We start from the raw sequence: 25,629 nt of genomic DNA, 5'->3' as shown, positions 1-25,629 counted from the left end.
AGCTGAATCATGTAGGCTCCTCACAAGTCACAACAGGAGAAAAAAATCTAATCATTTTTCTATAATGATTAACCTCATCTAGTTTATTATCAATTTCGAACAATAATTGAGAAATCAATGTAAACACATTTTTAATTGCATCTGTCTAATCTCATGTAAATAATAGTGAGAACTATTTTCATTTGAAAATGGCACTAATGTCCGAAATATGTTGTGACAAAATAATTCACTTTTGGTTCAACAAGTTATCATCGAATATGACTTAATTTTTGCGGCAATTGTGATATTCTCCTTTCACATGAAATGTATGAAAAACCATGAATGTTTGAGTGTAGATATTATTTATATTTTCCTTAAAATTTAAACTAATGGGATTTCCAGTTGGATAATAACATAAGGATCAAACTTTTAAAATATACTGACATTCAATTTTTGAGGTTATTGGTGATATTTTGAAACTTGTCAAAATAGCTTCTTCACTGGTGCTTTTATTTCTGGGATATCCAATTATGAGTTTTACAGAGATTCGAACTTGCATGGTGTCTCACATCGTACTAAGAACCAATCGCTGTTCACAGTAGATATAGCTCCAGGATTTCCGTTCATGATAAGTTAAACTGGATATGCTTCATCTATTAGAACTGATTCTGATGAACTCCAATTTAAAAGACGGGAACTAGATTCAAATAGTTATTTGTATTTGATACACAATATTTCCAGCAGTGCAGAAACCGCTTTGATCTTCATGAAAGCGAATTTTCTACATTTAACATGGTGATCGAATTGCATTATGACTCATTTTCTACTCAAATCTGCCACACACACTGCAACTTGGAGAGCCTTTGCAGAAATCGGTGTTATGGCTTGTTAGGTCTGCACTTGTTAAGCCTTCGATTCATGCTGAGAACAAGATATAATGCGTTCCATGATTTATTGCTTTGGCTCTAAAATAATGAAACTAGAATTAGAGGAACAACAAGCTCTAGCAGTCAATTTTTTCAATCTTTAACGGGTTTATTTTCCAGCTCACTCGTGCGTGAAAATGATCCGTCTATTATATCCAATACATCGATAGGTACTTCATGTTATTGATAACAATAATTCCATAGAGCCATGAAACATTTCTGTACCATACGATCCATCAATAAAGTTGACTTATCAAAAACAAAATTAATCACTAACTCATCACCCTCTTGATTTTGTGTACTTCATTGATTAATTTGTTTTTGATATCCTCTTATGATGATTGGTGTAGAGTTTATTACTATATCGATTCTAATCTTACCGCTCAAGTCATCCCAATAGTATAATCTGCAATTCAAGGTATAAGGACAGAAATCAAGAATTTGATCATATATATGTGAGTTTTTTGCTTATACAAGGGAATTCAATACAACTATTCGAATTGGAAAAGGTTAAATTAAATGCAGAATCTGTTCAGAAGGAAACATGACAGCAAGTATTAGACTGTACCTGACTCAAGCTATCAAAATTATTTGTAACAAGATTAACTTAATTACTCATGATTTAACTGTATTTCGATATTCCAATAGTTACATGAAACTTACTTCGTGTCGACTCCGTGAAAAGACCACTCCAAAGTTAAGTCCACTGAACTAACCTGTAAAAAAATAGAATAGATTACGATTAAAATTTGTAGCAAACAACATTTCTGATAGCTTAGTTTTGAATTGGTGGTTGATTGAAATACCTCTTTTCATTTATCAATTCATTTTTTCCTATAACTCTATTTAGTAGGAAAATAATTCATAATCGATTAAATTCCATCAAATAAAGTGAAAGACTATTTGGAAACATCAATGAAGTTTCCACTTGCATTTTCACGTTTGGTGCATTTTCTAGTCTATTTGTTTCTAATTTCCCAGGCAACTTGCAATTTGTTTGTATTGTTCATAGTAGCGCGACGTATGGCTGCTGCAGTTGCAGTGGAGAAATCGTGTTGCACTTGGGAAGATGCACTGCACTGGTCTAGTCACTAACCAATTTTCTAGAAAATGTTGGAAACGTCCGACAGACCTTTATGCACGTAACCTTCAGCGGCAATAGGCCTGATGAATATGCAATGAGTAGGTTCAGTATTTAATGTTGACTCTAACGACAATATTCTCCTCAGCCCAAAGCCTAGAGCTAGAGCGACCTCCTTCTGAATTGAATTTTCATCCTACGCACACTATTAATTACTCCCAACTCCAGAACTTGAGTAAATCAGCATTTTCAAACGCTAGCCTTAAGCTTGTAAACAAGCAACTGAAGTGGCCTCAATTTGAATTTTCGCTACGCGACAAAATGTTAGGCAACTGAAATTTTCGTGTGCTATAAATTTTCAGTTGGAAACAGTGAGCCTCACATTATATCAAGTTGAGTAACTGGTTTTGAACCAGGATTTTCGTCAGCTGGTTTTCTACAATGAAGGTATCATAACAGAATGATCAGAATAATATTACCTTCTATCATCCACCATCACTATCGTGGGCGTGAACACCGTGTAGGAAGACTGGAATACAAATTCAATATCTTTTTGACTTTTGTGAGAAGATTGAACATGGTTTTCATACATTTTTGAAGAAACAATTTTTTCATTACTATACGTCATATGCCTGATTGACGTAACTAATCTGACTAACCTACGCAGTTGATGTTTCCAGTACCAATGGTGAATTTTCCTTTTGGGAAAACTTCCATCGCAAATTCTTATATAAATATTTTTTGCTGATGGTGATGCCCACATGAACTATATTGTGTGTGGGTAATGAGGCAGATGATAATGAGAGATGAATTGACACAGTTTTGGGTGGGTTCCGAACCAACGGGAAGCGATTTAACAACTCATGAATCATATTCAAGCGGTCACACTTCAAATGGGAGTACCCGGCGGTAACAGATAACTTATCAGCGCGCGACCATTGAGTCAAACTCCGCTCCCTCAATATTTTGTCATCTATATTTCCACATTTCATGATGGAGTCCAAAATCTATTACTTTTAAAATTGTTTCTCAAGATTCAGAGTACCACTCATCAATTCTCCATATAATTATAAAATAATACATATAATCAAAGATCAAACAAATGAATTTATTCATTTGGTATGATAGAATTACTATATATTTTAATAAACTCCCCTTGAAAAAGAAAGAATTGACAATGTAATTTAATAATTCAGAGCACAATTAGATATTAGAGCTCGTGATCGAATTCCTAACCTTGATAATGAACCGGCAAAGTCCTTAAAAGGATGTAATTCAAAGGAAATTTAATACGAATTTCGTAGGTGTCCCATTGTTCTTTGGTGATATATTTAGTATCAACTCAGTCTCATGTCACGTCGATATGTCATTGTATGATATTATGACATTGAAGCTCTCAACTAGAGAGACATCCAATTCTGGAACATATTGTTTGAATGTAAATTCCATTTTTATAACTTGTCATTACCGGGTTGTATATAACCCGGTTAGTACAGGGTTTTAAAATCGTACTGATTGAAAAAGAAAAATTAATATTTTCTTAATAATTTCTTCTCATTTACTGTTTATTGTAGTCTATATAATAATAGTGTTCAAAAAATACGTTTTTGGGTATCGATTCTGAACAACTGAATTTTCCGAGCATTTTGATCGTTGTATTTCATGAATCTTCTGTGTACTGGACAACATGAATGAAGCTCCAGTAAACCTTGTGCCTCATAATACAGAGTGCTACAATAAACTCTACCAATCTTGGGCAGAAAATTGGCGAAGTAAAGCCTGGCACACACCGGGATGCGGATCAATGACGGGAGCGAGACAACTTTTAAACCTTGATTAAATAGTAAAAATCTGGTGTGGCGCACTCACACAACTTTCCTTGCCGTTATGAAAATTGATGACCTGACGCTAGTGTACTCGCGCATCTCAAGTCTACTATTCAAAGTTATGATACAGCTGGTGATAGATCAATAACGCTGGAAACACACGAAGTCTGCTATCTCTTCATAGTGAATGAATAGAACCAACAGTTGCCAACAGTTTGCAATTTAATAATCACATTTTCTCGGATTCCAAGCTTATTTCCAATTCTAGGTGGAAATGTTACAGGACATTAATTGCAGAGATTTTCATGCTCAATCTTTTCCACTCGAAATTTTTTGTTTAAATTATATCTGAGACCTGATAATTGGAAATCTAAAATCAAACTTTGCATAGATGGGGCGAAGCTCCTGGAATTTTTACAGATATAGGACTTGTTGCAGTTGAGCTTATCAATGACTATTCCAGGTATAAATTTGATCAAAATCGTTGGAGCCGTTTTCGAGAAAATCGCGAAAAACCCGGTTTTTGACAACATTTTCGCCATTTTAGCCGCCATCTTGGATTTCATTTGATCGAAATTGTTCGTGTCGGATCCTTATAGTGTAAGGACCTTACGTTCCAAATTTCAAGTCATTCCGTTAACTGGGAGATGAGATATTGTGTACACAGACGCACATACACTCATACACACACACACACACACACACACACACACACACACACACACACACACACACACACACACACACACACACCACACACACACCACACACACACACACATACAGACCAATCCCCAAAAACCACTTTTTCGGACTCAGGGAACCTTGAAACGTATAGAAATTTAGAAATTGAGGTACCTTAATTTTTTCGGAAAGCAATACTTTCCTTACCTATGGTAATAGGGCAAGGAAAGTAAAAATTGTTCTGCAACCATCCTCGTCACACACCGGTCTGCGCAATGCTCAACCCTAATGATACCAGGAATCCATTAAAAAATGAAAAATCTCGATGTAGGGATACTCATCATTGTTAATTTGTGAACATATCTCTGACGATATAGCTTAGCTTTGTGACTGATTTGTTTTATAATCAAATGATACATTTAATGATAATTGAATTTATTTTATTGATACTGCATTGTTGCTGTCAGGTAGAAATGTTGAAGAGGTTTACAATAAGGCTTGTAGTGACCTTGAGAAACTAGAAGATTGGTTCGATAAAAATATAATGACCCTCAATGTTAGTGAAACTTATGGACTTGAAATTGTGGAATAGGACAGAGATGATGGCTCAAATAGTATTGTATTACATTGTTGCAATATTCATCAGGAGGGTTTTTGCAACTGTCCATCTATTGAAAAAGTATGCACAAAGTATGCACATATAAATATCTTGAGGTAATATTTGATGACAGAATGAAGTGGTCTTCTCACATTTCATACATTAAAAGCAAAATTCGTAAAGCAATATTTCTGTTTCATGGGCTTAATAATATACTTAATGTTAGGAATTTCGCATATGTACAGTCAATGTTGCAGTGGGGGATAATTGCTTGGGGGGATGCTATAAAACTGTTCTTGAGCATTTAAAAGTTTCTCAAAATTCTATCTTGAGGGTCGCATTGCAGAGAGGTCCCAGATGTCACACTAAAGAGTTATATGAGGACTTTAAAGTGTTATTTGTAAATTGTGAGAATAAATTGATTTGATTCGATTTATAATTGAATTATTTCTCGAATCTTACCATAGCTTCATTATTAGCTTCTTACCAGTTAGATGAGTATCAATTTCTCCATCATCTGTGTGCTAACATAACTGACTCAGCGTTTCGTAAGGTGCAGCAAGGAAGAATTTGAAGGACTGGAGCACTGGTGGCCGATGCTCTTTAGTATTGCTTACGCGTGGTTCTTCGTTAAATGCAGCCATTTTCGGCTGACATATATATCTCTGTATAACTGTCAGTATATCTATAGTGACATACACCCGAAACTATGCGGTCACGTCCTGCGTGCACTTTGGCATACCAGTCACGTCGTATCAAGTATTTCCTAAATGAAGACATTGCTATGTGCCACTCAACAGTGCAGTGTCTGTCTAGCTGAGTTACCGATTCCTCCATTCAAAGAGACTCTACTTGTAGCCTTCACATTCAAATTCCATCACTCGAGATGTGAGAGGATGAGCCACTTCAGAATGGACTCTTCCTGGACAAGTATTTGATTCAACCTTGAAGCTAAAATATCGATGATCGAATCATGAAGTTTATCAATTAGTTTTCACTGTTGATACAAAGTAAAAAGTAAATTCGTATTGCTTTTGTTGGTGGGGATTCCCTTGCGGAAAGGTCCCAGCTATTGTTAATACAAAGAAACATCAGTTCTGAACAGAGGGAAACTAAAATCTAGCACATTTGATTCATTCAATTCTACAAAAATAATATTTACTGCAATTCATTTACATAAAGCAAGTAATCCCAAAAAGTTATTGGGATTGAATAGGCCTAACCTCATCTTCACTGAATAATCAGCAATATTCAAGGATACTACGGTTCATTTATTATTTGAGACACTCCAAACATTGTTTCTTTTTAAATGAGACTCAACATGAAATATTATCTAAATGTTCAACTTTTCCAATAATTAAACAATAGAAATATCACTCAAAAGAAAACTCAGAACCTTGATCTTGATCAAAAATCACGTTTATGAGAAAATAACGAAAATTAGACTACATTTCAAAACTTAACAATATCATTACGTGAAATGAATATTGTTTTGTGAATCGTGTGCAAGAATAGTCATTGGAATGAACTCTTGGGCGCGTTATTTAGCAAACTTTGAAACAAATTGTTCTTGAAGTAATTCTGTATGCAATATCAACAACAACAATTCTTACATAATCGACTGCATTTTCTCGTTTCTCTCTTTATCTCGTTCTAATTCTTGTAGCTAATTATGTTTTTGACTTTGAACCACTATTAATAGATGTTAATTTACACTTGTTTTCTCACGTCATACAAGTTACTGTCTAGTTACTAAGCCGACATGCCGACATAGAGGTTAATAATTATAATTAGTTTTGAAAAACATAAATATCCCCCTTCCTATTTCTGCCATTATGACTATAAAGCAGCTTATACATCAACGATTTTTTTTAAGTAATACTATTGATTGACAGGAATGTCCCAGGCTAGGATGATTAACGAAACAGAAAATATTCAACAGTTATTTTAAACATCAAAAATACATTTAAAGTTATTGATGAATACCGAAAACACTATCCTATTTAATGTATTAGTAACAAAATTAGGTACTTTAAAAATGTATAAGAGCGTATTGAATAAAAATGAAATAAAATAGTTATGAGAAACAGCAAGCTTCAACTCATCAGCATCTTTCATTATATCAGCCAGTTGGTCTACACGGAATGTTATGTAATTATTTGAATGAACATTAAATATTTAGAATATCATGACAACATTATTCCTCACCTATAGCTGATTGCATAATATATGACTGTATTTGTCACTATTTATCAGAGACATACTGTACATTCATAACCATTCAATTTGATTACTTATATATTTTTCTATGGTATTATGATTAGTATTTTGACTCTACCGATTTTTGAGTATTACTTTTTACTTTTTAATCAAAAACTTCTCTAATAAATTATTTATTTCTCTCTACTCTGTACGAATCAATAAGTGGTTTCAAGTTCATTACTCGTTTGAAAGTTGAAAAATTGTTGGTCTCAACAATGATTACGTCTGAAAAGCATGAGAAATATGCGAGCTATTTTACGAATGCACTTCTACAACATTATGCTAGAGTCCTGTTCTTGTCGTACTTGGCGAAAAAACATTGAAACTAGTCAGGTTTCAAGTGGTTATTAGAATGCAGCCTAATAACTGAACCAGTACGAGTGGTGTGAGTGTGAACACTAGAAAAAGATAACCTTTGAATTGGCCAACTTCAAGAAGCACAGGTGTGTTTGGCCGTTGCAATGTAACTTATAAGGAACGGAAACAGATGTGGAACATTTGTTGCAATGCACAAATTCCGCAACAGACTCTGTATACTATGAGTGCAGGTTTGTTTCCTGTCATATCACTAGCATACATATCTTCTCAATGCATAATTTTTACAATCACAAAAACTTGGAAACATTGGTACGGTAATCAGAATCAGATAAGGGAAGCCTGGAGGTTTATTTGGGTATTATCCTCGGTAAAAAAGTAGGAAAATATTTAAGTTGAAAATATTTAAGTTGATGGGCTAGAATAGAAAATATTACATAAGCCTAAACTTATTGAGAAGGAATGACAGAAACACAGAATAGTCAATAAATAAAAAAAATCTTTCACTTTCCAAGTAGAAATTGTTTGAAAAAAATAATGGTGAATAATTTAAATTCACAATTTTCAATCATAAATAAATTTCAAGACTATCATTATCACTATACACCAAGTTTTCAATATAACATGTAAAATTAATTCTACATTCAAATTAAAATTACGTTTTTGTCGTTTATCTATATCTTCAGAAGGAATTTAGAATCGAACTTCGTGATCTTAAGGCCGGTTTCCGAGCTCGGGATTCATCCAAGTTCTAGATTTTAAACAGCTGGAGTCAGAAAATTGGCTTTCCGAAACGGGGCGTAGTCGTAAGTTTTATGATCATCTTATTTTCTCATTTCTATAATTTACTGTAAACGTTTTTTCTAGACGAAATGAGACATTCCTAAATAATTTTAAGAAAATCTAGTGCGGCGCACTCACATAACTTTCCTTGCCGTTATGAAAATTAATCACCTGACGCTAGTGTTCCCGCGCATCTACTATTCAAAGATCCAAGCCAGCTGGTTACAGGACAGTAAGGCTCGAGACATACGAAGTTTGCTATCTCTTCAAAGTGAATGATTTAATAGAATCAACAGTTGCCAACAGTTTGTAATTTATTGAAATAATAACATTTTCTCGAATTTCGAGCTTATTTTCAATTTTTGGTGAAAATGTTACTGAACATTAATTGAAGAGATTTTAGTGCTCAATCTTTTCCACTTGGAATTTTTTGTTTAAATTGTATCTAAAGAAAGCCTGATAATTGGGAATCTAAAATCAAACTTTACATAAATGAGGCGAAGCTCCTGAAATTTTTACAGATATGAGACTTGAGACAGTTGGTAGAGCTTATCAATGACTTTTTTATGTATGAATTTGATCAAAATCGTTGGAGTCGTTTTCGAGAAATTCGCGAAAAACCCTGTTTTTGACAACATTTTTGCCATTTTAGACGCCATCTTGGATTGCATTTGATTGGAATTGTTCGTGTCGGATCCTTATATTGTAAGGACCTTAAGTTCCAAATTTCAAGTCATTCCGTTAATTGTGAGGTGAGATATCGTGTACACAGACGCACATACACTCATACACACACACACACACACACACACACACACACACACACACACACACACAACACACACACACACACACACACACCACACACACACACACACACACACACACACACACCACACACACACACACCACACACACACACACACACACACACACACACACCACACACACACACACACACACAACACACACACACACATACACACACACACACATACAGACCAATACCCAAAAACCACTTTTTTGGACTCAGGGGACCTTGAAACGTATAGAAATTTAGAAATTTGGGTACCTTAATTTTTTTCGGAAAGCGATACTTTCCTTACCTATGGTAATAGGGCAAGGAAAGTAATAGCTGCAACTGTACATTATTTTTTCTTCATTTAATTTTGTGTTCAATTTTCTAGTTTTTCGAAATCTAATTTAAACGTGGATTGCGACTACGCCCCGCCCCGTTTCTGAAAGCAAATTTTCTGACTCCAGCTGTACTATGTCTAGAACTTAGCTGAATCCCGAGCTCGGAACTAACCCTTAGTAAATTTTTGTATATGTTTCAAATAATACTATCATATTACCATTTAAAATCAAAAACACAACCCTCTAACCTACCCTCTCACCTTGGAAACATTAATTAAGGTTATTTCGTGATGCCGTGAGATTTGACGAACTGAACGACTAACTTTCCACTTGTACCAGTTGTTACTCACGAAATTGTCAAAATAGGCACGTGATGAACTGAGATCGAGACCCTACCAATTTCTGAGTTTCAGCATCATATTCGAATATCGAAAAAAATATTAATAGAACATTGCTCCATATCTAAAAATAATAATGTTCATAGTGACAGATATTGTCATATCATTATAAGAAGGAAAATTGAATTTATCTCGCGAAAGATTCGCGTCAAGACTCTATTTCTAGGTCTCTCACTTCCATCCAGGAAACAAACGTGCAGCTCAACGCGACTAAACACAAAATAATAATCAGTAGTCTCATGATAAGAAATGTGTATTGTCGAATATTTTGAAACTATTTCCGCCTTGTTTGAGTTTCGATGATATTTGGAGACAATCTCGTGGCCTTTTAAAAGCTGTCAAATAATGCAACTATGAGATATGGAATGGTCTGGCATTCACGCATGTCTGTGACCTTATACGAGTTACTTGAACCGTATTTTTTCATTGATAAATGATCGAGAAGAGTATAGCCTTTCAGTAAATATCCAATCAGAAGGCTAACAATATTTTGTCGTGTTAGAGCAACCCCGAGACAGACGTTCGAGTTATGAATAGATAATAACTAAATATTCCTAGTTTTATCCAAAAATATATGGGGATAGACAGTATATTCAGCCTACTTGCTAATACGAGATAAGCATTAGCTTTACTGGTGCATTGATAGTGAATAATTTATCATTTTTGGCATGTTTTCATTTAAATTAATTTTCAAACATTCAATTTCTAGAATACGTTTATTGATCAAACATTATCTTAATTAGATTAAGATAAATAATCCAAATAATTAGATATACAGTAGGTGAGACGTTCTATAGGCACAGTACAATCATAGAGAAAACAAACCTACTTATGGTTACTCTTTGGTGCAGTACAAAAATCACTATTGCTTTTTATGCTTTAAAATCTTCATTGAATTTAGAATAATTATTCGTGCCTTCAAGCTTTTTTAACGGCAAGTAGTCAATCGACTTTTAAAGCCTTCTGTATTTCAAGATAATTTCTGTATTATTTTAAGGGTCGGTTTCCGAGCTCGGGATTTAGGCAAGTTCTAAACTTTAAGCAGCTGGAGTCAGAAAATTGGTTTTCCAAAACGGGGCATAATAAATAGTTGCAGCAAAATAAATCTCCATTTTCTCATTTCTATAATTGGAAACATTTTTCCTTGACGAAATGAAACATTCCTAAATAATTAAAAATAGCTGAAACTTTACACTATTTTCTCTTTATTCTATTTTGTGTTTAATTTTCTAGTTTTCCGAAATTTAATTTAAACGTGAATTTGACTATGACTATGCCCCGTTTTGGAAAGCCAATTTTCTGACTCGAGCTGTTTAAAGTCTAAAACTTAGCTAAATTCCGAGCTCGGAAACCGGCCCTAAATGTAATCATAGCACAATTTTGTGAGAAATCAGGCTATTGAGGTGCTATGCATTATCATTGGCACTCGTTTCACCGGAGCGTTCAAAGGCAGAAGACCCCTGCGCAATCAGTGGGCTTAGCCGTGCGAGCAGAAGAGACAACGGTCACATCGATCAGCAATCATCGGGAAAAGATCACGGAAGGAAGACTCAAAAACAACAGATCTGAACTGTTGAGGAATTTCGTCGTTCTTCACAACAGCGGCCGATGATGAGGAGAAGGAGGAGAGGCTCCTTCTTTTTTGTCTGTTTCGTCAATTTTAAACGAATCACGATTTTCCGCCACCGAACAGTCAAAGAGGTGGCGGGGGTGGGCGCGGGGGCGGTGATCTGTTATTATCGGAAGAAGATCGTTCTAGGTTCACTGGAGAATTTTCGACAAGCAGGCAGCTATGCAAAAAACCCGATGTAATGTTACTCGGCCATTGAAATTGCCTCCTTCATTCCGGCTCGCTACTACTCTAAATATTTCAGCTGCCTTCCTCTTCTTTGTCAGTCACGAAAATAACCCATAAATCGAGCATATCATGATTCCTTGATAATTTGCACCACTTCAGGAATTGATAGATAAGAAGCAACAGTGTTATTCAGTATCCAGATTTCGAAATATACCGGATGAGTAGACACCATTGACGATATCATGAGCCAGTAAATAATTCTCTATAAGCAGAAGTGAAACATCGGCTTCATCTACTGTAAAGTAATGTGATAATACTTGGATGAGTTTGATACTCCAATCTAACAGACAGTTGCAGCTATAATTCTATCTCCTATCAACAATATTATTATAATCTTATTTTTCCTTTTCATTGTAACGTCAAGCCTTCAAGCCATTTGAGTGGCATGTCATGTGAGAGCTGACTTAATATGAAATCAAGTTCCAAGCTCCAACAAATCTTGGACGTATCTTTGAAAACTTTATTTGTGTTGGGCTAGCTGTGACATGACCTAATCTCATCAGAACTTACCACAATACATTCTTACTACTTCTCAAACAGACATTTGATTTCTCTTTACAATTATTATCACTACAGTAGGAAGAATTGTAGTATAGTAGTATAGATGTGATAAAACATTCGCTGTGAATGAGTAGCCCGAAGGTACTCCAAATAAAGAATGTGTCCGTCAATAGCAGAAAGCAGTATTGCATCAAAAGACATGATGAAACAATAGGGAACGTGTGTGGCAAGAGATTTTTTCACTCCACAGATGGCCACCAAATCATCATCAGTTCATGAAACCAAGTGAACATCATTGATTCATTCATTCACCGTGACTGTGAGAGAGTTGGCAATCTAGTTCATCCTCCGAGTTTTAATTGGATACCAACGGAATCAGTCTCGTATTGTTACTACTTCAAACATAAGATTTATAATAAAATGGCCATAAAATCAACAAAAAAGCTTTAGGGAGGTTAGCTATAAATTGTTTTTATATTTCAATCAAATAGTAATGCAAATGTGATATTTCGTAACTTCCAGCTAAATTTCATTATTCAGTTCCAACTCCTGAGCAAATTTGAAACTGTATTTTTCCATCTACCTGAGGTAGTCTTTTCTTTTTTATGTTCGTTAAATACTCGCTAATGGATGTTCAAGTAAAATTTTTATAAATTAGCCTAAATATTCATTCCTCCTTCAGTGTCACTCTCTTTCTCTTCTTTACTCGTTCAATATTACAGGAATAGACGATTGAAGACGAAGTGAATGACTATAGAAAACTAAAAAGTATTATCAGTTTCGATTAATAGAAACAAAACAAAACTTCATCAGTTCCAAACAAAGATCAGTCAATCAATTACACATCTAACACTGGAAGGCCTCTAGTAGAAACCAGCATTCGATTGTATTGTGCATAAAAATCAGTTTTTCTTCAATGCAAAATACGCATTAATCAATTATTTTGCTTTTTACAAATTAAAAAGGAATATTTAATTTATAAAAATTTTACTTTAACATCCTTCAGCGAGCATTTAATGAAAATAAAAAGGAGAGGTCTCAGTATACCAAGGAATATTTTTCTGTAGGAATCAGAGTATTTTCTGTGATGATTGCCGACTTGATAGTTGTAAGTTTCAATTAGTATCATCAAATATACATTGTAACTAAGAATCGATAACTATGGTTAGCATCATAAACATCAATACAGTGCACTTGTTAATCTTGTCCCAATTGGTTTATTCGATCCGAGCATTCGGTTCGGTTACTATCACTGATCACCAACTGATAAGCTCCATTACAACCACCTAATTTATAACTACTAAATTGGAAGTACATACAAGTTGATTGCCAAGCACCTGGTTACGTAGCGAAAGAAGTTTGGAGTTAGCAAAACAACTTAGTTCTGACCTTTATCAGGTCGGTTACTATTTAGAGGATATAACTTCCATTTCAGTCAAATTGCTGGCCTCAATGTTCGGTTTACACAATATGTTTGCAGGAGCGTAATTATGATGATTGCAGAGTTGGAGCTATTTCAGCTCGTGCTTTATTTTCTAGTTCGGTTTATTTTGAAGAGAATGGAACAAGTTTTATCATAGTGTTCCTACTCTTGAAAGACAATTATTAATACTACTCTGCTATAACGACAAAGTGATTTTATCTGAATTTCTTTACATCAGGTGGTAAAGGAGCCAATTATTATTGTTCGAATAGCAGTAGAACAGTGCCAAGAGACTTCATCTTTCTACAGTTTAACAAGAATAATACTCACACAAGATATTGAAACGTACACTTTCCTAGGTACGTTTAGTGTTAGCACAAAAGCCTCTTGAATTTTAATCATAATTAAATTCAACAAAAACCAACCAGACAAACCTTTTTTGTAGCGAAAGTCTTCTCTGATTGGTTCTCGCGGCAATCAATCAAACTTTAAATTCAACAGATTTTTGTGCAAACGGGCCTCATTGTTCAAAATAATAACATTTTTATTTCATTTACAATTAATAGGTCTACATTTTTTTGGAATTGATCATGGTGATTACGAGTAGCAATCGTAAAAAAAGAAGTCTAATCTGTGTTGTTCCATGTTGTGATCATCTGGAATGAAAAATCCAAAACTCCATGATTGTATTAATAATGAGATGCTGAATCAATGTTACCCTGTGGCTAAGGTAATTTGAAACCTCCACCTATTTGGGAACTGTATATGGATAACATTACATGTTTTAGCATTAACATTACATAATATTTCTCCACTTCGAGCACAAGTTGATTGTAAATTCTGAAAAATCCAAAAAATCTAATAATGAGATATATAATATTGAAGATATCTTACTTAATAAATGATTCAAAATTCATTAGAATCTTAGTATTTCAAAGGAACTCTAGAGTATCCTCACAGAAAAGTGAAAATGATGATATGTTAGTGAGTACAAAGTTTCTGAACTACGTGCACTGACCATTGAAAAGCACTCGAAAGTTTTTAGTAGCCAGCAATACTGTCATATTTATAATTCTGACCCACATCACGTTTTGGCAATCGTTCCTGAAGTTTCTAGTGTCACGGTCAGCGATGTTTCTTGAATTACTCATTCTTCCCGAAAATAACAATAATTCATATTGCAATGTAATGGACAGTTGTTTTTATTTGGAACCAGAGACAACTGAAACAAGTGGATTTGTATTAGTTACGCTATCTTTTCTCTATGTTGAAACTTTCTACACAACTTCCAATTTTCAGTATTCGTAGAAATTGTAAAACAATTTTTTTTATGTAAAATGAAAGCGTCCTTGATCTAGCCTGTACCAAAACACAATTGAAATAAGCCTCACATTTCCATTTTATATAGTCATATCAAGAACTGTTCAAACTCCATAAAATATTCCGGATCACTAAAGTTTTATTGAAATAAGCCTTACCTGCCATTTTTACTTATTTGTGCTAACCATGGTAAAAATGCCAAAAATACTTCAATCCTCTTCTGTTCCATTTCATTTCACAGCAGGAAGTGTGAATCATTCGTTGAAGACACAATCTGTTTCAAATGAAGTACTGGTCAAGCACTTTAAATTTACAATTTTTATTATCAAATGTATGGCATCAGAATTTGAATTCATAAAAGTTTACTTTGAGACTGTTTACTCTGCTGTTTTGAATGTTAACTTTTGCCTTGAATGTGAATCTCTCTCTGTAGTGTGATGAATTTTTCAAATAGATCTCATGAAAAGAGAGAAAAATTGTGATTACCTTTTAAAATGAAGGAATTTGCTAAAGGAATAGTTAGCGACCGAGCGATAAAGCTTACTTATCAATAACTGTATATTAGATAAGAGTACCGTTCTGTACTGAATATTTTTCTAGGAAAATTATTCAATAAAATTATAATTATTTTGCGAATAAAGCACAAATTATTTATGAATCGCTCACTGATTTTGAGGTTACACTTTGTTTACTATCGATCAGATGTTTTTAAAACAGTTCGAACGCAGCTGACTGATTCAAAGCATTGTCAAATGTCATGCCGGTTTTCATGCAAGGTAAAATATCATTCCTAAAAATTATAAAACTATCAATAAAGGATCAAGAATTTCAAATAAAAAATAAAATGTATGTATTATTGTTGAAATTATTTATTATTTAAGAAATTATATTATACGTCAGGTCTTATTGTAACTAAATAGGTCATAGCATGAAATTATATTATTGATAAAATGGCAGAAATTAATTATAATAATCTCAAACCTAATAAAAATTGTACAAGAATATTAATTTATTAATAATTTAATTCAACTGAACCACATGGTAATTAAATCTCTTTGGCAGGTCTAAGCCAATCACAGTGCATAGAAATAGCACCAAGACGGTGATCGTTTGAAAGCAACACATGTTAATCTATTATCAGACACCAACCCTGCCTTATCAGTTACACTAGCACATGTACATTGTATGAGAGGAACTATGTCTATAAGATTAAGCAGTTTTAAGAATTACATAAATTAAATTATTATTGTAATTAAAGGAATTGTATTCTACTACTTGCCACTGACGTCATGTTTACGTCACAAGCGTTCTACCAATGGCAAATTTTTATGCAAATTATTACATTGAGATTCTGAGAAGCAAGGTCTAGCCTAAAAGCTTAGAGAAAAGAGCAGCACTTCCCTTTTGAAATCCTCACCGTGCAGATCTCTTTTTATAGTTACCAAAGACCTATTTGTGAAAATTTCTTGTTCGATTTTAAATGTTCTATTTGTGAGCCGATATTTTAGGCCAATTTATTTGTTATTCGTAAATTTCTGTTCTCATCAATCGATAAATTTAAAAGCTTAAAGTAAATTATCCCTTAATTAATTCGGTGAAGGAGATATTTAAATTAAAATTCCCCACGTGCTGAAACCGAAGCCTGGATTGCCGCCGATCAAACGATTTTTGATCTAAAGAAGAAAACCACGACGACCAAGGAATTTCACGTGAGTTATAAGTCATAAGGGGCCCCAATCTACGCTTCGAAAATATTTCAGTGCAGAAAAACATAAATTTTTCTTCGTTAAATTATTGGCCACGCCGACAAGCGCTTTAGCATTTAAGAGCCTAGAATTTATTCATATTAAATTTATAAGAATTTGTAGTTGATTAACTATCCTCCGCTGCCTGAACCACGACCCCGAGCATTTTTAAAATATTTTATAATTCATTTTTTCACTATTTTTTCAAAACTGTTCAATTTTATCAATTGTAAAATTCTGTTGAATCACGCATGGTATCATGCAAGCACAAGAAATTTTTAACTATTCTGTTAATGCTAAATTATTATCAACCTGTAAATCAAATTCTGAATCTGCACTGTATGATTGCATATTTTATTGTAATATATTTCAGTTTTGTTAATTCGCTTTCTGAGTTCGATTATTTCTTAAGCCTGTCAATTATTGTGTCTGATACGTTCTATATCATCAAGAACCGATCGAATACGATCATTGGAATAATTGAATTAAGCTGGATATTGGAACAGGTCTAAGTGGATGTAGCGAGTGGGGTCAGATCGAGATATTTATTCTTTGTCCTTACCTGCTCATATATCAGCTTTTATCTGTTACCTACCTCGACTTAGGAGCGAATGCATCAATTGTACAGCAGTGGCAGCCATAGATCATATAAATTCCTACAATAGAGCTTAAAACCCGACAAGACTCTGTTCTCGAATATATTCTGAACGATATTTGGTTCAAATACCGTATTTTAATCCTTCAGAACTTATTAGAGACGCAGTCCCGTAAATTATCTACATCGGGATTTTTGCTCGACCTGTATGATTTTGTATGCTCATTCTTCACAGGTAATAATTTTAAGGTATCCGTATTCAGTGTTTAGCGATCGCTACACTACTTATAAAAATTTCATCACAATACAATTTGTCATTAGAAGAATCAAGGGTGAGCGAGCGTTTAGGCCTCCCGCGATTCCGACAATTGTATTGAATCTTGTAGTGAATCAATCAGTCTGGTGTACACTCAGCGTCCACACACGCAATTACAAAATTTATAGCCGCTACACCATTGACTCAGTACAAGATTCACTCTACATGTGTGAAGCCTTCAAATCACGCTCCACATGATTTGGCGCCCAACAGTGATAGGCATTGAAGAGGTGGATAATCGACTACGAGGATTATTTAGTTGCTCAGTATACTATAGCGCTGACAACGGGAAAATTTGTGAAAAATTCATGGTTGTGAATTTCTTCGAATTTAGTATTAACTGTTCACTGTTATATAAAATAACAAGTCGTACCATACCCAATTTTTGAACAGAAAAGAAATTTATCGATTGATGAATTTTTAGAGAAAAAATCGAACTCAGAATTTTATTATCGTGTTATTCGAAAATTGGTCATACTATAAGTCATAGGTATAAGAGATATCATAAGAAAGGTCATATTATTTGAAGAATATTAGGTCTATATTGAAACAATTTATAAATATTTACAGAAAAGAGGATTGAAGTTATTTACATTTTTAAAAGTTTTTAAAACATAAAGAGGGAAGTAAAATTAAATCACGGATATATTGCGGAATAATTCAAACAAAACACTGCCCCTTTTATATAAAATTTTGCAAAGAACACTAGCCTATATATTGAATTGCGGCAAGAAATTATAAAAGTAAGATATTTATAATAATAGTAATAATAAATTATAAGAGGCGTACCTGTATTACCGCATAAGTGTTCACTGTGTATCCTGTGTGTCCTTGTCATTTTTATGTTAACGATATTGCTAACTTGACTCATTTTATCACTGAACACATTGCTAAACCACTTTTTCTGTATTTCACTCACTACGAAGCTATCACAATTTCTATTGGATTTCTTATTAATTATTTTATATATCACAACACTTTCACGTTTATTCACTGCACACTTTCGTTGCGCTATTTTTCCGCAAACTATGGCAGGAAACGACCAGGTCAATCCAAGTCTGTCGGACACCGAGGACATCTCACCCGATTGTTCGCCGCCATCCGCATCTGCCGCCGCATCCGCCGATTTCCATCCCAATGTACTGGATGATTTATCTTCGACGCAGGTGGAGGAGAGCTGCATTCTGGTGGAGGATACGTTGGTAGCCCAAGAGCCGGAGGATGAAACATCAGAAGAGCACTCAGTCGATGACGTCTCAGAAACAGGAACTCCCATTTCTCGCACCGTTGCTCGGATAAAAAACCAGCGGCTAACCGATAACCATGCACCCGCTCCCGCCGTTGACTGGACCCTCATCCTGAAAGAAATAAGGAAAACCAATGAAGCAATAAATAAAACAAATGCAGAAATAAAAAACTTAAATGAAAAAAGCGACCAAACAAAGGAAGAATTAAAGGAAGACAACAAACAAACAAAGGAAGAATTAAAGGAAGACAACAAACAAACAAAGGAAGAATTAAAAAGGAAGTTCAAGAAGCAAAGAAGGTAAACGAACAGGGTTTGGAGAAATTGAGTCAGCGGATGGATGTAGCATTCCGTGACACAGATAAAACCATCAAAAAATTAGCTGAGTGTCTGGATAAATCAATTTTAGAAACAAATAACCGATTGGATAGGATATCTGAAGATATGCATATGGGAAAAATCAGCGTCGAAGTCAGCATTAAGAAACATATACATGTGGAGAAGGATACAATAAAGGTGGTTAAAGTCAAACAAGCAAGCGAACATAACACATGTATGGAAAACCAACCCACTGAGAATGTCAAGACTGGAGTCGCACCGCACCCCGCAGAATGCCGAGAGGGACCAGCCGACATCACCCGCCAGGCCGAGGACGACATCCATCAGGTAGAGGGACAGCCCGTACCACCGCGCGCTGGACACCAGGAGTCCAAGGACGTTGCCCGCCGCGTAGAAGAGCAGCCCGGACCGCCGACCGCCCACATCACCGTCCATCCACCGAGGACAGCGCCTGCAACATATAAACCCAGCATTCATGAAGATAGTCACCTAAACAATAGAAATGAAACAGAAACCCACAACAAATTGAAATCACAACTGAAAATAAAAACCTCTAAATCAAAACAACACACAAGTAAAATAGCAGCTCCACGGAAAAGAAAAATGGTCTCAAGAAAAATTTATCTACATCGCCGTCATGTTAGGCTGAAATCGTACATCAAGCTTCCTACCAGCATGCAAGAAAAAAGGAAGACGGTATCAAGAAGGACCTACAACCACCGCAGTCATGTCCGGTTGAAATCAAACAGACTGTACACCGGCATGCAAAAAAGAAAAATATTATTTGAAAAAACACACAGACACCACCGGCATGTCAGGTTTAAAAATATCAAACTGCATGTTACCGGCCGACAAAGAGGAAATACGTTGTAAGAATTGATTTACACCACCGGCACATTCGTTTTAAGCCAAGTTTGATAAAACGGATAGTTGCAAATTGGAATGGAAACTTGAAACAAATACCGAAATCAAATTTAGATGGGGGCTTAAGGAATAATTTTGAATTAACTGGAAGCTACGTTGTGAATTACATCAATTATCAAACTTCTTCATAATCACAGCCTACCCACCGAATCATATCTTTGCAGACTAGCATCTTTCTACTGCAGCCTAATCAACATAACCTAAACTTCGCCGCATCTCAGCTAATAAGGAAATATTATTAATCCACATCAAATGAAGAAATTATTATCAACTTTAATAACAGAAGAAAATAAAACTACGAAACAACTTTAAAAATTTACCAACCTAATCAAGCCATCCACCTCGTGTCAGAGTCATCACCGAAACAATCGCCTGGTATCATCTGCACAACTGAAAAATAGAAACAAGAATTATATTATCCACGGAAAATAATTATAAATTAGAAATAACATGAAATTAGTAGTGAATAGGAGGAAAGAAAATAAACAAAGTTTATTTGAAAAAATGTGTAAATCTAACCTCGAAATACAGAATCAATAGAAAAATCTATTCAGAACCAAAGCCTGTTCGATAATTTTCTTCGTCCCACCAACCAATGTGTGCGAAATCCTAGAGTCAATGTATAGAATCAAAGCAATATCGTTATTTAATTATTGTAACCTATTATTTAATGTGGAATTATAAGTAAAAAACGCAACCAAAAATATATATTTATGTTAATTTGCACGAAATGCGCATGTTCTGTGTTATATGAATGTATCTCTAAAAAACTCCAAAGAAAATGAAATTCTTACCTTCAAATGTGAAATTTATTACTGTTGCATCAAAAGATCATGAATTGAAATTCAAATTGATAAATATAATCTTAAGGACTTAATATTTGTAACCAACATTGATAAAAATCAAGAAAGCCATTTCAAGTGTAACCCTGTTTGTACGCAACGTACTAAGCGCAAATAAGAAATTGCTCGAGTCAAACGGTAGACGATTGTCAAGTCACCGAAGTAAAATCACACTCTCACCCAATTTATGTAAAAGCCAAACCAAAGAGTCGAAACCTGTAATAACTATGAAAAAATGATGAAAGTCTATATTTGTTGCAAATACTGTTCAAATCTTAAGAAGTAATATGTGAAATCTTGTATATTTGTTATAGTTATGGGTCTGCTCATAAGCCACCCGTGAATGGAAGTTGTGGAGTTGTTTTAATGAAGGATCCAAAGAGACCTCATTAATTATTGTATTTCGATTGTATCCAATGGAAGGAACAATCAATTATTTATTTTCTCGTAGCCAAAAGTGCACGATATATTGTTTTTAGTGTTAAGTGTTGAGTTTTCGTAGAAGTAAGGAGATGAAATAGTGTATTCATCACAATATCGGATTTTTCAAATAGTCATTGTTTCGACTCGTCTCCCAATTACCTATTTAAAATATCCTGGGGGCTTTTGTGTGATGAATCTTTCAAATAGATCTCATGAAAAGAGAGAAAAATTGTGATTACCTTTTAAAATGAAAGAATTTGCTAAAGGAATAGTTAGCGACCGAGCGATAAAGCTTACTTATCAATAACTGTATATTTGATAAGAGTACCGTTCTGTACTGAATATTTTTCTAGGAAAATTATTCAATAAAATTATAATTATTTTGCAAATAAAGCACAAATTATTTATGAATCGCTCACTGATTTTGAGGTTACACTTTGTTTACTATCGATCAGATGTTTTTAAAACAGTTCGAACGCAGCTGACTGATTCAAAGTATTGTCAAATGTCATGCCGGTTTTCATGCAAGGTAAAATATCATTCCTAAAAATTATAAAACTATCAATAAAGGATCAAGAATTTCAAATAAAAAATAAAATGTATGTGTTATCGTTGAAATTATTTATTATTTAAGAAATTATATTATACGTCAGGTCTTATTGTAACTAAATAGGTCATAGCATGAAATTATATTATTGATAAAATGGCAGAAATTAATTATAATAATCTCAAACCTAATAAAAATTGTACAAGAATATTAATTTATTAATAATTTAATTCAACTGAACCACATGGTAATTAAATCTCTTTGGTAGGTCTAAGCCAATCACAGTGCATAGAAATAGCACCAAGAAGGTGATCGTTTGAAAGCAACACATGTTAATCTATTATCAGACACCAACCCTGCCTTATCAGTTACACTAGCACATGTACATTGTATGAGAGGAACTATGTCTATAAGATTAAGCAGTTTTAAGAATTACATAAATTAAATTATTATTGTAATTAAAGGAATTGTATTCTACTACTTGCCACTGACGTCATGTTTACGTCACAAGCGTTCTACCAATGGCAAATTTTTATGCAAATTATTACATTGAGATTCTGAGAAGCAAGGTCTAGCCTAAAAGCTTAGAGAAAAGAGCAGCACTTCCCTTTTGAAATCCTCACCGTGCAGATCTCTTTTTATAGTTACCAAAGACCTATTTGTGAAAATTTCTTGTTCGATTTTAAATGTTCTATTTGTGAGCCGATATTTTAGGCCAATTTATTTGTTATTTGTAAATTTCTGTTTTCATCAATCGATAAATTTAAAAGCTTAAAGTAAATTATCCCTTAATTAATTCGGTGAAGGAGATATTTAAATTAAAATTCCCCACGTGCTGAAACCGAAGCCTGGATTGCCGCCGATCAAACGATTTTTGATCTAAAGAAGAAAACCACGACCGCCAAGGAAATTCACGTGAGTTATAAGTCATAAGGGGCCCCAATCTACGCTTCGAAAATATTTCAGTGCAGAAAAACATAAATTTTTCTTCGTTAAATTATTGGCCACGCCGACAAGCGCTTTAGCATTTAAGAGCCTAGAATTTATTCATATTTAATTTATAAGAATTTGTAGTTGATTAACTATCCTCCGCTGCCTGAACCACGACCCCGAGCATTTTTAAAAATATTTTATAATTCATTTTTCACTATTTTTTCAAAACTGTTCAATTTTATCAATTGTAAAATTCTGTTGAATCACGCATGGTATCATGCAAGCACAAGAAATTTTTAACTATTCTGTTAATGCTAAATTATTATCAACCTGTAAATCAAATTCTGAATCTGCACTGTATGATTACATATTTTATTGTAATATATTTCAGTTTTGTTAATTCGCTTTCTGAGTTCGATTATTTCTTAAGCCTGTCAATTATTGTGTCTGATACGTTCTATATCATCAAGAACCGATCGAATACGATCATTGGAATAATTGAATCAAGCTGGATATTGGAACAGGTCTAAGTGGATGTAGCGAGTGGGGTCAGATCGAGATATTTATTCTTTGTCCTTACCTGCTCATATATCAGCTTTTATCTGTTACCTACCTCGACTTAGGAGCGAATGCATCAATTGTACAGCAGTGGCAGCCATAGATCATATAAATTCCTACAATAGAGCTTAAAACCCGACAAGACTCTGTTCTCGAAATATATTCTGAACGATATTTGGTTCAAATACCGTATTTTAATCCTTCAGAACTTATTAGAGACGCAGTCCCGTAAATTATCTACATCGGGATTTTTGCTCGACCTGTATGATTTTGTATGCTCATTCTTCACAGGTAATAATTTTAAGGTATCCGTCTTCAGTGTTTAGCGATCGCTACACTACTTATAAAAATTTCATCATTATACAATTTGTCATTAGAAGAATCAAGGGTGAGCGAGCGTTTAGGCCTCCCGCGATTCCGACAATTGTATTGAATCTTCGTAGAAGTAAGGAGATGAAATAGTGTATTCATCACAATATCGGATTTTTCAAATAGTCATTGTTTCGACTCGTCTCCCAATTACCTATTTAAAATATCCTGGGGGCTTTTGTGTGATGAATCTTTCAAATAGATCTCATGAAAAGAGAGAAAAATTGTGATTACCTTTTAAAATGAAGGAATTTGCTAAAGGAATAGTTAGCGACCGAGCGATAAAGCTTACTTATCAATAACTGTATATTAGATAAGAGTACCGTTCTGTACTGAATATTTTTCTAGGAAAATTATTCAATAAAATTATAATTATTTTGCGAATAAAGCACAAATTATTTATGAATCGCTCACTGATTTTGAGGTTACACTTTGTTTACTATCGATCAGATGTTTTTAAAACAGTTCGAACGCAGCTGACTGATTCAAAGCATTGTCAAATGTCATGCCGGTTTTCATGCAAGGTAAAATATCATTCCTAAAAATTATAAAACTATCAATAAAGGATCAAGAATTTCAAATAAAAAATAAAATGTATGTATTATTGTTGAAATTATTTATTATTTAAGAAATTATATTATACGTCAGGTCTTATTGTAACTAAATAGGTCATAGCATGAAATTATATTATTGATAAAATGGCAGAAATTAATTATAATAATCTCAAACCTAATAAAAATTGTACAAGAATATTAATTTATTAATAATTTAATTCAACTGAACCACATGGTAATTAAATCTCTTTGGCAGGTCTAAGCCAATCACAGTGCATAGAAATAGCACCAAGACGGTGATCGTTTGAAAGCAACACATGTTAATCTATTATCAGACACCAACCCTGCCTTATCAGTTACACTAGCACATGTACATTGTATGAGAGGAACTATGTCTATAAGATTAAGCAGTTTTAAGAATTACATAAATTAAATTATTATTGTAATTAAAGGAATTGTATTCTACTGCTTGCCACTGACGTCATGTTTACGTCACAAGCGTTCTACCAATGGCAAATTTTTATGCAAATTATTACATTGAGATTCTGAGAAGCAAGGTCTAGCCTAAAAGCTTAGAGAAAAGAGCAGCACTTCCCTTTTGAAATCCTCACCGTGCAGATCTCTTTTTATAGTTACCAAAGACCTATTTGTGAAAATTTCTTGTTCGATTTTAAATGTTCTATTTGTGAGCCGATATTTTAGGCCAATTTATTTGTTATTCGTAAATTTCTGTTTTCATCAATCGATAAATTTAAAAGCTTAAAGTAAATTATCCCTTAATTAATTCGGTGAAGGAGATATTTAAATTAAAATTCCCCACGTGCTGAAACCGAAGCCTGGATTGCCGCCGATCAAACGATTTTTGATCTAAAGAAGAAAACCACGACGACCAAGGAATTTCACGTGAGTTATAAGTCATAAGGGGCCCCAATCTACGCTTCGAAAATATTTCAGTGCAGAAAAAACATAAATTTTTCTTCGTTAAATTATTGGCCACGCCGACAAGCGCTTTAGCATTTAAGAGCCTAGAATTTATTCATATTAAATTTATAAGAATTTGTAGTTGATTAACTATCCTCCGCTGCCTGAACCACGACCCCGAGCATTTTTAAAATATTTTATAATTCATTTTTTCACTATTTTTTCAA

The 25,629-nt window shown here is 34.0% G+C and overlaps 1 protein-coding gene across 2 annotated transcripts in view; it reads right to left on the bottom strand.

Annotated features, from left to right (window-relative positions):
* The window catches only part of LOC111055568, a 125,942-nt gene that overhangs the window by 86,677 nt on the left and 13,636 nt on the right, over window positions 1-25,629 (bottom strand). The window contains exon 2 of one of the 2 annotated variants that reach the window (XM_039424425.1): window positions 1,569-1,621. The exons of the other annotated variant lie outside the window; for it this stretch is intronic. The gene's annotated coding sequence lies outside the window, so the exon portion shown is untranslated. The remainder of the gene's footprint in view (window positions 1-1,568; window positions 1,622-25,629) is intronic. 2 annotated transcript variants of the gene reach the window in all.

This window comes from Nilaparvata lugens, chromosome 3 (assembly GCF_014356525.2).
Source record: "Nilaparvata lugens isolate BPH chromosome 3, ASM1435652v1, whole genome shotgun sequence".
NCBI classification, from domain to species: Eukaryota; Metazoa; Arthropoda; class Insecta; order Hemiptera; family Delphacidae; genus Nilaparvata; species Nilaparvata lugens.
Note: the sequence above shows the minus strand (reverse complement) of the source record. Positions and strands in the feature narration are given on the sequence as shown.